The sequence below is a fragment of the Staurois parvus genome, unplaced genomic scaffold, assembly GCF_062004578.1.
Source record: "Staurois parvus isolate SC_StPar_1 unplaced genomic scaffold, SC_StPar_1.0 ptg002695l, whole genome shotgun sequence".
Taxonomy (NCBI): domain Eukaryota; kingdom Metazoa; phylum Chordata; class Amphibia; order Anura; family Ranidae; genus Staurois; species Staurois parvus.
In genome coordinates, this window is record NW_028320491.1 from 74,512 (window position 1) to 84,481 (window position 9,970).

At 46.9% G+C, this 9,970-nt stretch overlaps 20 non-coding genes and 5 pseudogenes across 20 annotated transcripts; all 25 read right to left on the bottom strand.

The window, feature by feature from the left end:
* Positions 1 to 58: 58 nt before the first annotated feature.
* LOC149429787 (5S ribosomal RNA) lies at positions 59 to 177 on the bottom strand (annotated as a pseudogene).
* Positions 178 to 264: 87 nt separating this feature from the next.
* On the bottom strand, positions 265 to 383 carry LOC149429788 (5S ribosomal RNA; annotated as a pseudogene).
* An 87-nt stretch (positions 384 to 470) lies between these two features.
* Positions 471 to 589, bottom strand: LOC149429789 (5S ribosomal RNA). The gene has a single exon (XR_016310292.1). It is a non-coding gene; the product is annotated as a 5S ribosomal RNA (ribosomal RNA).
* An 87-nt stretch (positions 590 to 676) lies between these two features.
* Positions 677 to 795, bottom strand: LOC149429790 (5S ribosomal RNA). The gene has a single exon (XR_016310348.1). It is a non-coding gene; the product is annotated as a 5S ribosomal RNA (ribosomal RNA).
* An 87-nt stretch (positions 796 to 882) lies between these two features.
* On the bottom strand, positions 883 to 1,001 carry LOC149429791 (5S ribosomal RNA). The gene has a single exon (XR_016310449.1). It is a non-coding gene; the product is annotated as a 5S ribosomal RNA (ribosomal RNA).
* Positions 1,002 to 1,088: 87 nt separating this feature from the next.
* LOC149429792 (5S ribosomal RNA) lies at positions 1,089 to 1,207 on the bottom strand. The gene has a single exon (XR_016310400.1). It is a non-coding gene; the product is annotated as a 5S ribosomal RNA (ribosomal RNA).
* An 87-nt stretch (positions 1,208 to 1,294) lies between these two features.
* LOC149429793 (5S ribosomal RNA) lies at positions 1,295 to 1,413 on the bottom strand. Its single transcript, XR_016310327.1, has one exon. It is a non-coding gene; the product is annotated as a 5S ribosomal RNA (ribosomal RNA).
* An 87-nt stretch (positions 1,414 to 1,500) lies between these two features.
* Positions 1,501 to 1,619, bottom strand: LOC149429794 (5S ribosomal RNA). The gene has a single exon (XR_016310377.1). It is a non-coding gene; the product is annotated as a 5S ribosomal RNA (ribosomal RNA).
* An 87-nt stretch (positions 1,620 to 1,706) lies between these two features.
* On the bottom strand, positions 1,707 to 1,825 carry LOC149429795 (5S ribosomal RNA). The gene has a single exon (XR_016310429.1). It is a non-coding gene; the product is annotated as a 5S ribosomal RNA (ribosomal RNA).
* Positions 1,826 to 1,912: 87 nt separating this feature from the next.
* On the bottom strand, positions 1,913 to 2,031 carry LOC149429796 (5S ribosomal RNA). The gene has a single exon (XR_016310297.1). It is a non-coding gene; the product is annotated as a 5S ribosomal RNA (ribosomal RNA).
* Positions 2,032 to 2,298: 267 nt separating this feature from the next.
* On the bottom strand, positions 2,299 to 2,417 carry LOC149429797 (5S ribosomal RNA; annotated as a pseudogene).
* Positions 2,418 to 2,504: 87 nt separating this feature from the next.
* Positions 2,505 to 2,623, bottom strand: LOC149429798 (5S ribosomal RNA). Its single transcript, XR_016310371.1, has one exon. It is a non-coding gene; the product is annotated as a 5S ribosomal RNA (ribosomal RNA).
* An 87-nt stretch (positions 2,624 to 2,710) lies between these two features.
* Positions 2,711 to 2,829, bottom strand: LOC149429799 (5S ribosomal RNA). The gene has a single exon (XR_016310394.1). It is a non-coding gene; the product is annotated as a 5S ribosomal RNA (ribosomal RNA).
* An 87-nt stretch (positions 2,830 to 2,916) lies between these two features.
* LOC149429800 (5S ribosomal RNA) lies at positions 2,917 to 3,035 on the bottom strand (annotated as a pseudogene).
* An 87-nt stretch (positions 3,036 to 3,122) lies between these two features.
* LOC149429801 (5S ribosomal RNA) lies at positions 3,123 to 3,241 on the bottom strand. Its single transcript, XR_016310439.1, has one exon. It is a non-coding gene; the product is annotated as a 5S ribosomal RNA (ribosomal RNA).
* An 87-nt stretch (positions 3,242 to 3,328) lies between these two features.
* On the bottom strand, positions 3,329 to 3,447 carry LOC149429802 (5S ribosomal RNA). The gene has a single exon (XR_016310293.1). It is a non-coding gene; the product is annotated as a 5S ribosomal RNA (ribosomal RNA).
* An 87-nt stretch (positions 3,448 to 3,534) lies between these two features.
* LOC149429803 (5S ribosomal RNA) lies at positions 3,535 to 3,653 on the bottom strand. Its single transcript, XR_016310283.1, has one exon. It is a non-coding gene; the product is annotated as a 5S ribosomal RNA (ribosomal RNA).
* An 87-nt stretch (positions 3,654 to 3,740) lies between these two features.
* Positions 3,741 to 3,859, bottom strand: LOC149429804 (5S ribosomal RNA). Its single transcript, XR_016310363.1, has one exon. It is a non-coding gene; the product is annotated as a 5S ribosomal RNA (ribosomal RNA).
* Positions 3,860 to 3,946: 87 nt separating this feature from the next.
* Positions 3,947 to 4,065, bottom strand: LOC149429805 (5S ribosomal RNA). Its single transcript, XR_016310416.1, has one exon. It is a non-coding gene; the product is annotated as a 5S ribosomal RNA (ribosomal RNA).
* Positions 4,066 to 4,152: 87 nt separating this feature from the next.
* On the bottom strand, positions 4,153 to 4,271 carry LOC149429806 (5S ribosomal RNA). Its single transcript, XR_016310417.1, has one exon. It is a non-coding gene; the product is annotated as a 5S ribosomal RNA (ribosomal RNA).
* An 87-nt stretch (positions 4,272 to 4,358) lies between these two features.
* LOC149429807 (5S ribosomal RNA) lies at positions 4,359 to 4,477 on the bottom strand. Its single transcript, XR_016310461.1, has one exon. It is a non-coding gene; the product is annotated as a 5S ribosomal RNA (ribosomal RNA).
* An 87-nt stretch (positions 4,478 to 4,564) lies between these two features.
* LOC149429808 (5S ribosomal RNA) lies at positions 4,565 to 4,683 on the bottom strand. The gene has a single exon (XR_016310431.1). It is a non-coding gene; the product is annotated as a 5S ribosomal RNA (ribosomal RNA).
* An 87-nt stretch (positions 4,684 to 4,770) lies between these two features.
* On the bottom strand, positions 4,771 to 4,889 carry LOC149429809 (5S ribosomal RNA). The gene has a single exon (XR_016310335.1). It is a non-coding gene; the product is annotated as a 5S ribosomal RNA (ribosomal RNA).
* Positions 4,890 to 4,976: 87 nt separating this feature from the next.
* On the bottom strand, positions 4,977 to 5,095 carry LOC149429810 (5S ribosomal RNA). The gene has a single exon (XR_016310132.1). It is a non-coding gene; the product is annotated as a 5S ribosomal RNA (ribosomal RNA).
* Positions 5,096 to 5,182: 87 nt separating this feature from the next.
* Positions 5,183 to 5,301, bottom strand: LOC149429811 (5S ribosomal RNA; annotated as a pseudogene).
* Positions 5,302 to 9,970: the final 4,669 nt, after the last annotated feature.

Consider the following 9,970-nt stretch of genomic DNA (forward strand, 5'->3'; position numbering starts at 1 on the left):
AATTGGTGCTTGGCAAGCTGGCCATTTGAGCCGAAAAAGAAGCCGAGCAAAAGACAAAAGCCTACAGCACCTGGTATTCCCAGGCGGTCTCCCATCCAGGTATTAACCAGGCCCTACGCTGCTTAGCTTCTGAGATCAGACGAGATCGGGCGCATTCAGAGTGATGTGGCCGTAGGCGCTTCTCTTTGGAGCCCTCAATCTACTTCAATTGGTGCTTGGCAAGCTGGCCATTTGAGCCGAAAAAGAAGCCGAGCAAAAGACAAAAGCCTACAGCACCTGGTATTCCCAGGCGGTCTCCCATCCAGGTACTAACCAGGCCCTACGCTGCTTAGCTTCTGAGATCAGATGAGATCGGGCGCATTCAGAGTTATGTGGCCGTAGGCGCTTCTCTTTGGAGCCCGCAATCTACTTCAATTGGTGCTTGGCAAGCTGGCCATTTGAGCCGAAAAAGAAGCCGAGCAAAAAACAAAAGCCTACAGCACCTGGTATTCCCATGCGGTCTCCCATCCAGGTACTAACCAGGCCCTACGCTGCTTAGCTTCCGAGATCAGACGAGATCGGGCGCATTCAGAGTGATGTGGCCGTAGGCGCTTCTCTTTGGAGCCCTCAATCTACTTCAATTGGTGCTTGGCAAGCTGGCCATTTGAGCCGAAAAAGAAGCCGAGCAAAAGACAAAAGCCTACAGCACCTGGTATTCCCAGGCGGTCTCCCATCCAGGTACTAACCAGGCCCTACGCTGCTTAGCTTCCGAGATCAGACGAGATCGGGCGCATTCAGAGTGATGTGGCCGTAGGTGCTTCTCTTTGGAGCCCTCAATCTACTTCAATTGGTGCTTGGCAAGCTGGCCATTTGAGCCGAGAAAGAAGCCGAGCAAAAGACAAAAGCCTACAGCACCTGGTATTCCCAGGCGGTCTCCCATCCAGGTACTAACCAGGCCCTACGCTGCTTAGCTTCCAAGATCAGCTGAGATCGGGCGCATTCAGAGTGATGTGGCCGTAGGCGCTTCTCTTTGGAGCCCTCAATCTACTTCAATTGGTGCTTGGCAAGCTGGCCATTTGAGCCGAAAAAGAAGCCGAGCAAAAGACAAAAGCCTACAGCACCTGGTATTCCCAGGCGGTCTCCCATCCAGGTACTAACCAGGCCCTTCGCTGCTTAGCTTCCGAGATCAGACGAGATCGGGCGCATTCAGAGTGATGTGGCCGTAGGTGCTTCTCTTTGGAGCCCTCAATCTACTTCAATTGGTACTTGGCAAGCTGGCCATTTGAGCCAAAAAAGAAGCCGAGCAAAAGACAAAAGCCTACAGCACCTGGTATTCCCAGGCGGTCTCCCATCCAGGTACTAACCAGGCCCTACGCTGCTTAGCTTCCGAGATCAGACAAGATCGGGTGCATTCAGAGTGATGTGGCCGTAGGCGCTTCTCTTTGGAGCCCTCAATCTACTTCAATTGGTGCTTGGCAAGCTGGCCATTTGAGCCGAAAAAGAAGCCGAGCAAAAGACAAAAGCCTACAGCACCTGGTATTCCCAGGCGGTCTCCCATCCAGGTACTAACCAGGCCCTACGCTGCTTAGCTTCCGAGATCAGCTGAGATCGGGCGCATTCAGAGTGATGTGGCCGTAGGCGCTTCTCTTTGGAGCCCTCAATCTACTTCAATTGGTGCTTGGCAAGCTGGCCATTTGAGCCGAAAAAGAAGCCGAGCAAAAGACAAAAGCCTACAGCACCTGGTATTCCCAGGCGGTCTCCCATCCAGGTACTAACCAGGCCCTACGCTGCTTAGCTTCCGAGATCAGACGAGATTGGGCGCATTCAGAGTGATGTGGCCGTAGGCGCTTCTCTTTGGAGCCCTCAATCTACTTCAATTGGTGCTTGGCAAGCTGGCCATTTGAGCCGAAAAAGAAGCCGAGCAAAAGACAAAAGCCTACAGCACCTGGTATTCCCAGGCGGTCTCCCATCCAGGTACTAACCAGGCCCTATGCTGCTTAGCTTCCGAGATCAGATGAGATCGGGTGCATTCAGAGTGATGTGGCCGTAGGCGCTTCTCTTTGGAGCCCTCAATCTACTTCAATTGGTGCTTGGCAAGCTGGCCATTTGAGCCAAAAAAGAAGCCGAGCAAAAGACAAAAGCCTACAGCACCTGGTATTCCCAGGCGGTCTCCCATCCAGGTACTAACCAGGCCCTACGCTGCTTAGCTTCCGAGATCAGACAAGATCGGGCGCATCTCTTTGGAGCCCTCAATCTACTTCAATTGGTGCTTGGCAAGCTGGCCATTTGAGCCGAAAAAGAAGCCGAGCAAAAGACAAAAGCCTACAGCACCTGGTATTCCCAGGCGGTCTCCCATCCAGGTATTAACCAGGCCCTACGCTGCTTAGCTTCTGAGATCAGACGAGATCGGGCGCATTCAGAGTGATGTGGCCGTAGGCGCTTCTCTTTGGAGCCCGCAATCTACTTCAATTGGTGCTTGGCAAGCTGGCCATTTGAGCCGAAAAAGAAGCCGAGCAAAAGACAAAAGCCTACAGCACCTGGTATTCCCAGGCGGTCTCCCATCCAGGTACTAACCAGGCCCTACGCTGCTTAGCTTCTGAGATCAGATGAGATCGGGCGCATTCAGAGTGATGTGGCCGTAGGCGCTTCTCTTTGGAGCCCGCAATCTACTTCAATTGGTGCTTGGCAAGCTGGCCATTTGAGCCGAAAAAGAAGCCGAGCAAAAGACAAAAGCCTACAGCACCTGGTATTCCCATGCGGTCTCCCATCCAGGTACTAACCAGGCCCTACGCTGCTTAGCTTCCGAGATCAGACAAGATCGGGCGCATTCAGAGTGATGTGGCCGTAGGCGCTTCTCTTTGGAGCCCTCAATCTACTTCAATTGGTGCTTGGCAAGCTGGCCATTTGAGCCGAAAAAGAAGCCGAGCAAAAGACAAAAGCCTACAGCACCTGGTATTCCCAGGCGGTCTCCCATCCAGGTATTAACCAGGCCCTACGCTGCTTAGCTTCTGAGATCAGACGAGATCGGGCGCATTCAGAGTGATGTGGCCGTAGGCGCTTCTCTTTGGAGCCCTCAATCTACTTCAATTGGTGCTTGGCAAGCTGGCCATTTGAGCCGAAAAAGAAGCCGAGCAAAAGACAAAAGCCTACAGCACCTGGTATTCCCAGGCGGTCTTCCATCCAGGTACTAACCAGGCCCTACGCTGCTTAGCTTCTGAGATCAGATGAGATCGGGCGCATTCAGAGTGATGTGGCCGTAGGCGCTTCTCTTTGGAGCCCGCAATCTACTTCAATTGGTGCTTGGCAAGCTGGCCATTTGAGCCGAAAAAGAAGCCGAGCAAAAGACAAAAGCCTACAGCACCTGGTATTCCCATGCGGTCTCCCATCCAGGTACTAACCAGGCCCTACGCTGCTTAGCTTCCGAGATCAGACGAGATCGGGCGCATTCAGAGTGATGTGGCCGTAGGCGCTCCTCTTTGGAGCCCTCAATCTACTTCAATTGGTGCTTGGCAAGCTGGCCATTTGAGCCGAAAAAGAAGCCGAGCAAAAGACAAAAGCCTACAGCACCTGGTATTCCCAGGCGGTCTCCCATCCAGGTACTAACCAGGCCCTACGCTGCTTAGCTTCCGAGATCAGACGAGATCGGGCGCATTCAGAGTGATGTGGCCGTAGGCGCTTCTCTTTGGAGCCCTCAATCTACTTCAATTGGTGCTTGGCAAGCTGGCCATTTGAGCCGAAAAAGAAGCCGAGCAAAAGACAAAAGCCTACAGCACCTGGTATTCCCAGGCGGTCTCCCATCCAGGTACTAACCAGGCCCTACGCTGCTTAGCTTCCAAGATCAGACGAGATCGGGCGCATTCAGAGTGATGTGGCCGTAGGCGCTTCTCTTTGGAGCCCTCAATCTACTTCAATTGGTGCTTGGCAAGCTGGCCATTTGAGCCGAAAAAGAAGCCGAGCAAAAGACAAAAGCCTACAGCACCTGGTATTCCCAGGCGGTCTCCCATCCAGGTACTAACCAGGCCCTTCGCTGCTTAGCTTCCGAGATCAGACAAGATCGGGCGCATTCAGAGTGATGTGGCCGTAGGCGCTTCTCTTTGGAGCCCTCAATCTACTTCAATTGGTACTTGGCAAGCTGGCCATTTGAGCCAAAAAAGAAGCCGAGCAAAAGACAAAAGCCTACAGCACCTGGTATTCCCAGGCGGTCTCCCATCCAGGTACTAACCAGGCCCTATGCTGCTTAGCTTCCGAGATCAGACAAGATCGGGTGCATTCAGAGTGATGTGGCCGTAGGCGCTTCTCTTTGGAGCCCTCAATCTACTTCAATTGGTGCTTGGCAAGCTGGCCATTTGAGCCGAAAAAGAAGCCGAGCAAAAGACAAAAGCCTACAGCACCTGGTATTCCCAGGCGGTCTCCCATCCAGGTACTAACCAGGCCCTACGCTGCTTAGCTTCTGAGATCAGCTGAGATCGGGCGCATTCAGAGTGATGTGGCCGTAGGCGCTTCTCTTTGGAGCCCTCAATCTACTTCAATTGGTGCTTGGCAAGCTGGCCATTTGAGCCGAAAAAGAAGCCGAGCAAAAGACAAAAGCCTACAGCACCTGGTATTCCCAGGCGGTCTCCCATCCAGGTACTAACCAGGCCCTACGCTGCTTAGCTTCCGAGATCAGACGAGATTGGGCGCATTCAGAGTGATGTGGCCGTAGGCGCTTCTCTTTGGAGCCCTCAATCTACTTCAATTGGTGCTTGGCAAGCTGGCCATTTGAGCCGAAAAAGAAGCCGAGCAAAAGACAAAAGCCTACAGCACCTGGTATTCCCAGGCGGTCTCCCATCCAGGTACTAACCAGGCCCTATGCTGCTTAGCTTCCGAGATCAGATGAGATCGGGCGCATTCAGAGTGATGTGGCCGTAGGCGCTTCTCTTTGGAGCCCTCAATCTACTTCAATTGGTGCTTGGCAAGCTGGCCATTTGAGCCGAAAAAGAAGCCGAGCAAAAGACAAAAGCCTACAGCACCTGGTATTCCCAGGCGGTCTCCCATCCAAGTACTAACCAGGCCCTACGCTGCTTAGCTTCCGAGATCAGACGAGATCGGGCGCATTCAGAGTGATGTGGCCGTAGGCGCTTCTCTTTGGAGCCCTCAATCTACTTCAATTGGTGCTTGGCAAGCTGGCCATTTGAGCCGAAAAAGAAGCCGAGCAAAAGACAAAAGCCCACAGCACCTGGTATTCCCAGGCGGTCTCCCATCCAGGTACTAACCAGACCCTATGCTGCTTAGCTTCTGAGATCAGACGAGATCGGGCGCATTCAGAGTGATGTGGCCGTAGGCGCTTCTCTTTGGAGCCCTCAATCTACTTCAATTGGTGCTTGGCAATGTTGTGGACCTTTTGAATTATGTCTCAAAAATATGACTTTATCAAGACATAATATTATGTGACAAACAGCTCAGTATAGCCGGATGCTAAGAGTTAATTTTGTCTTGGTTGAACCCTCAAGGATTCTAGTTAAAGAAATGGAGAGAATGGGGGAAGTAAGACTTTTCCAAGACAATAAGACTGTTTGGACTGTCAACAAGGACTATTTGTATATTGAGGTTGAGAAGAATGCATATACAGAAAGTCAAACAAATAGCCAGATAGGACTTCGACTTTCAAACATTTTAACAATAATGAGACGGGAACTCAACTGGTTGAAAGCTTAACCAAAACTTGCAGAGTGTGATGAACTAACAGACCTCTGAAACTATTACAATATACTATTGTTCACCAAGGGTGAAAGCATTAACAGTTGTTTACCATGAGTCCAATACAAGAGCCAGGCAAACAAAGAGTTTTTCCCTACACATAGAAAATGTTGATTCTAAAACAAAGAGGTGAAATTCAGGACATTTAAGTCTAAGAATTGACTGTATATAATTACAAAGATATATTACAAAAACATATTATAAATGAGATGTTATGGATTTTACACACCACTAAATATTCAGCAATGGGAACTATATATCACTAACTTGAGTATTGAGATGATGGAAAGTAAGATGTATTATAAACTAGCATCAGTTACATGTCTTATCAGGAAACAAACAGGATGGTATTTCAAGAAGGAATAACTGAATATACGCCTATATTCCATGGTCCCTATTTAGAATATTATAGGTATGATCACTTATATCTGGAAAAAGACGTATATTTAATTCCTGAAATTACCTTAAGATTCCACCCAAGGTGAGTCATCTCAAATACTCAAATTGTTCTATGATACATGACCGCCACCTGGCGGGCAGGTGAGAAATAGCTTATGTACACACATTTCTCAACTAGCCAATCAAGAAGCCTGGTGGGAAGGTATCTTAGAACAATGGATTAGTGGATATAAAAGCCCTTGTACCTTTAACAAAGAAAAAAAAACCTCATGAAAAAAGACCTCATCAGAAGACCTCATCAAGAAAAACTCATCAAAAGAAGACCCTGACATCTGAAGAAGATCTCTGCTGAATAACTACTCTTCCATCCTTTCAAACTTCCTAAAACTTTAACTAAATTTCTAAACCTCTAACCTTATAACTTCCTACATTCTCCCCTACTGAATATCTATCACTTGCCCTATAATATCAGTCTAAAGGCGTTCCACTGCCAGCTAAATCCACGGGAGAGTCGCCTAGTCTGAATGCCAGGTGTGGTGAGATTGTTTATTTGATTTTGTATTACCTATTTTCTCTGTTGTGTGGAATCATAAAATTACCTTAGTGTATCACAACATAATTGGGTAGTTAGATATATGTAGAGAGATCCTGTTTTACTGTTAAAAATTGTTTGTTGCCATATTATAATTTTTTTCATATTTCATAATTTATTGAATATTAATAACCAGAGTATCATATATCAAGGGCTTGCTTCTTGCAATCCTATGGCCACGGCTTGTGAGAATATAACCTTTGAGATATTCGAAATTATTAATTATTAATAAATTTCATAAATAATCAGATCATTTAAAATTGTGATATTGATGTAATTAGTTAGAAACCTTATTATTGTGTCTTACATTGGTAGGGTATATCTTTGATTGTGTGTACCAGTATTCATTTATCACCAGTCTTTTGCGTTTTGTGTTAATATATATATAATTTTTGTACATAAATAAATTTTTATATTTATCTATTATAAGGCAAATTTTGTGTGTATGGTACGAAATCATATTGGCTAAAAGAATTCAAGGTATAATAATAAGTGGTGATCAAATTATCAAGGTGTCCAAATTATTGGTTTACTAAATATTTGCCGTATTTTAACGGCTGGAGGCACTGTAATATTTCATCTAAGGGAAAGGGACACGCCCTTTATAAATAATATATATCCTTACATAAACCACCACAGGATAAATTTGGAGGCGCTGCTGAGAGCCATAGAAATCGTACCATAACACAAAACGCACTGGTGATTGTATATTTGTACACGTTGTCAAACATATATTTTGTATCAAAATGGCATCCAGTAATCACGGATCCACCTCTTCCAAGCATAACGAGGAAAATATGGCGGCTCAAGGCATTGAGCAGGAAGCTATGAAGCCAGCCCGGAAAGCTGTCGGTGCTTGGCAGAAGTATGTTGAATGTGAAGTAATAGATTATCTCCGCAAGAGATTAGGTCTGGAGTATAGCAATAATGAATTTGTGGATGAAGAGAAAAAGCAGGCTATGAGTACCTTTGAGGACCTGTTCAACCAAAAGGGCCAGGTTGTTGGGTTTTTAATAGCATTTGCTGGAGCAGAAAGTGATAAAAGCCGTGACAGACTTCTCCTAGAAGCTTGGCCCATGTTATGGTTCATGACCGCTGGAGCTGCCCAGCAGACCATGACTCTAAGGGAAGAGTTGTCAGAGGCCCGTCTCTTGTTAGAAAGCAAAAATCAGGACATTGAGTCTTTGAAAGGGAAGCTTGGTCATGCCGGTGTTCGTTTAGACGAATCCGAGAAACATTATGATAGATTGGTCAGAGACTTTCGAAGTGCTCAGGACCTGTATGAAAGAAACTTTCAGGAATTAAAACAACTTCAAGAGAAGTATCAGGACTTAAAAGATGAGGTGGAGTACTTCAGATCAGAGAGGTTATCTCCTGTCAAAATTAAAGTTCACCCAGGGGATAAGCATGACCAGTCAGAACTTACCTTTATAAAATCTGAGCAGAAAACTCTGGAGGAGCAGATTATGAGGTTGACGGCCCAAATAAATTCTGGGGTCCAAAGACGGACCAACCCAGTCAAGCCAGAGGCTGATGAGCGGAGATACCCGCATCACAGCGAAGCATCTGATAGTGAGTCAGGGTCAGAATATAGGTCGCCTCCTAGGCTTCTAAGATACACTCCAGAGCGCTCAGAAGAAAAGTATGAGGTTTCATATAGACAGGAAGGGAAATCCCAGGGGTCATTCAGGAGGTAAGTTCCTGAAGGACACTGTTCCTATGTTTTCTAAGAAAGGGTCCCTTGAGATCACCGAACACATGAAAACATATGAACAGACGTTAGAGATTCTGGGCATTAGAGATGACCACACCAAAATAGAATTGCTGCCATGGGTGTTTGAAGAGAAATACCGGCAATTCTTTGAGACCTTGAGGGCCTATTCCAATCAGTCCTGGAGAGAGGTTAAACATAAGTGCCACATGGAATTTGGGCCTTATAAAACTGTAACCTCTGCCAAGGCTGCGGCCTACAATTTAAAGTGTGGTCCTCACCAAAGCCCTGCAGAATTTCTGGCTGTCCTCAGAAATGCCTATTTCCTGGCTGAAAAGGATCCCAATCCTAACCAGCCAGAATTCAAGACACTATTCTATGAAGCATTACCTGCTTACATAAAATTGGGACTTGCAAAGGATTACAGAAAGGGATGCTCTCTTGATTGGTTGGTGAGAGAGAGTGACTATTTATTCTCGATCCAACAGTCCAGTGAGGGCGGGATAAAAAGAGAACCTAAAAGTAGCCCCAAGATAGTAGCAGCCACTACCGTTTCCCCTCCAAATCCAAATTTGCAGGCAGAGAAGAAATCATATGCGGAAGTAGTCCGTGGGGGTAAAACCAATGGTTCCCCTAGATTTGTACCTCAAACCCAGCAAGTGAAGGAGGTCCATAACTTTGCACCCCAAAACCAGTGGGTGAGAAAGGATAGACAAAAGCCAGGAAACTACGGTAGTGGAAGTGAGAAGAATAAAAAGTATGGTAAGGGCCAGTATAGTGATGAGAATCAAAGGAGTCAATGGTATCCTCGGAGGTTCTATTATCCTCGCCAAAACCAACATGGGAATTTTTATGGGAACCCCAATTTCAACAGGAACCATAATTACAATAAGAATCCCAATTTTAATAAAAACTCCGACTTCCAAAGATTTCCTCCACGCCAAGAACACCCTCAAGCTCAAAGGGGGGATACAGTACCCCAGGCTCCCTTTAATAACAGGGAGACCCCAAAACCTCAGAGAGAACAATGGCGTCGGGACCAGAGCAGTAGTTCTGACTCTGAGTCTCATTACCAGTCTCGTCCAAAATACAAGCACAAGTATAGGAAAAGGGAGAATCAACAGAATGACTCCTCTGAGCGTATTGGACAAATAGAGGCACAGGTCAGCAAAATGGCTGAACAAATGGACAGGCTTGTCACTCAATTTCCATCCAATCCTTTTTTAGGAGCAGCTCCTGTGACCAACCAAGGGTCACAGAATTAATAGGCAACCAAGCCTTAAACCAACAGGGGAGGACACTGAGTCAAATGACAGGAGATGTGTGCCCCGTCCCTGACACGCCTACTAATGGAGAAGCTAGTTCTCAGGCAAAGGGGGACCAGTTGTTGGTTATTAATGATTCTCCTGCTTTTCAGTGTCCATCTATTGCCCCTAATATAGTCGCGGCATCGGAAGTCGTCGGGATTGACAAGCCAGACGGAGCGCCAACTTCTAGTTGTGCTTCTGTCTTGAGACAGTCCAAGAATCCCACCAGGGAGGATAAGGGTGATG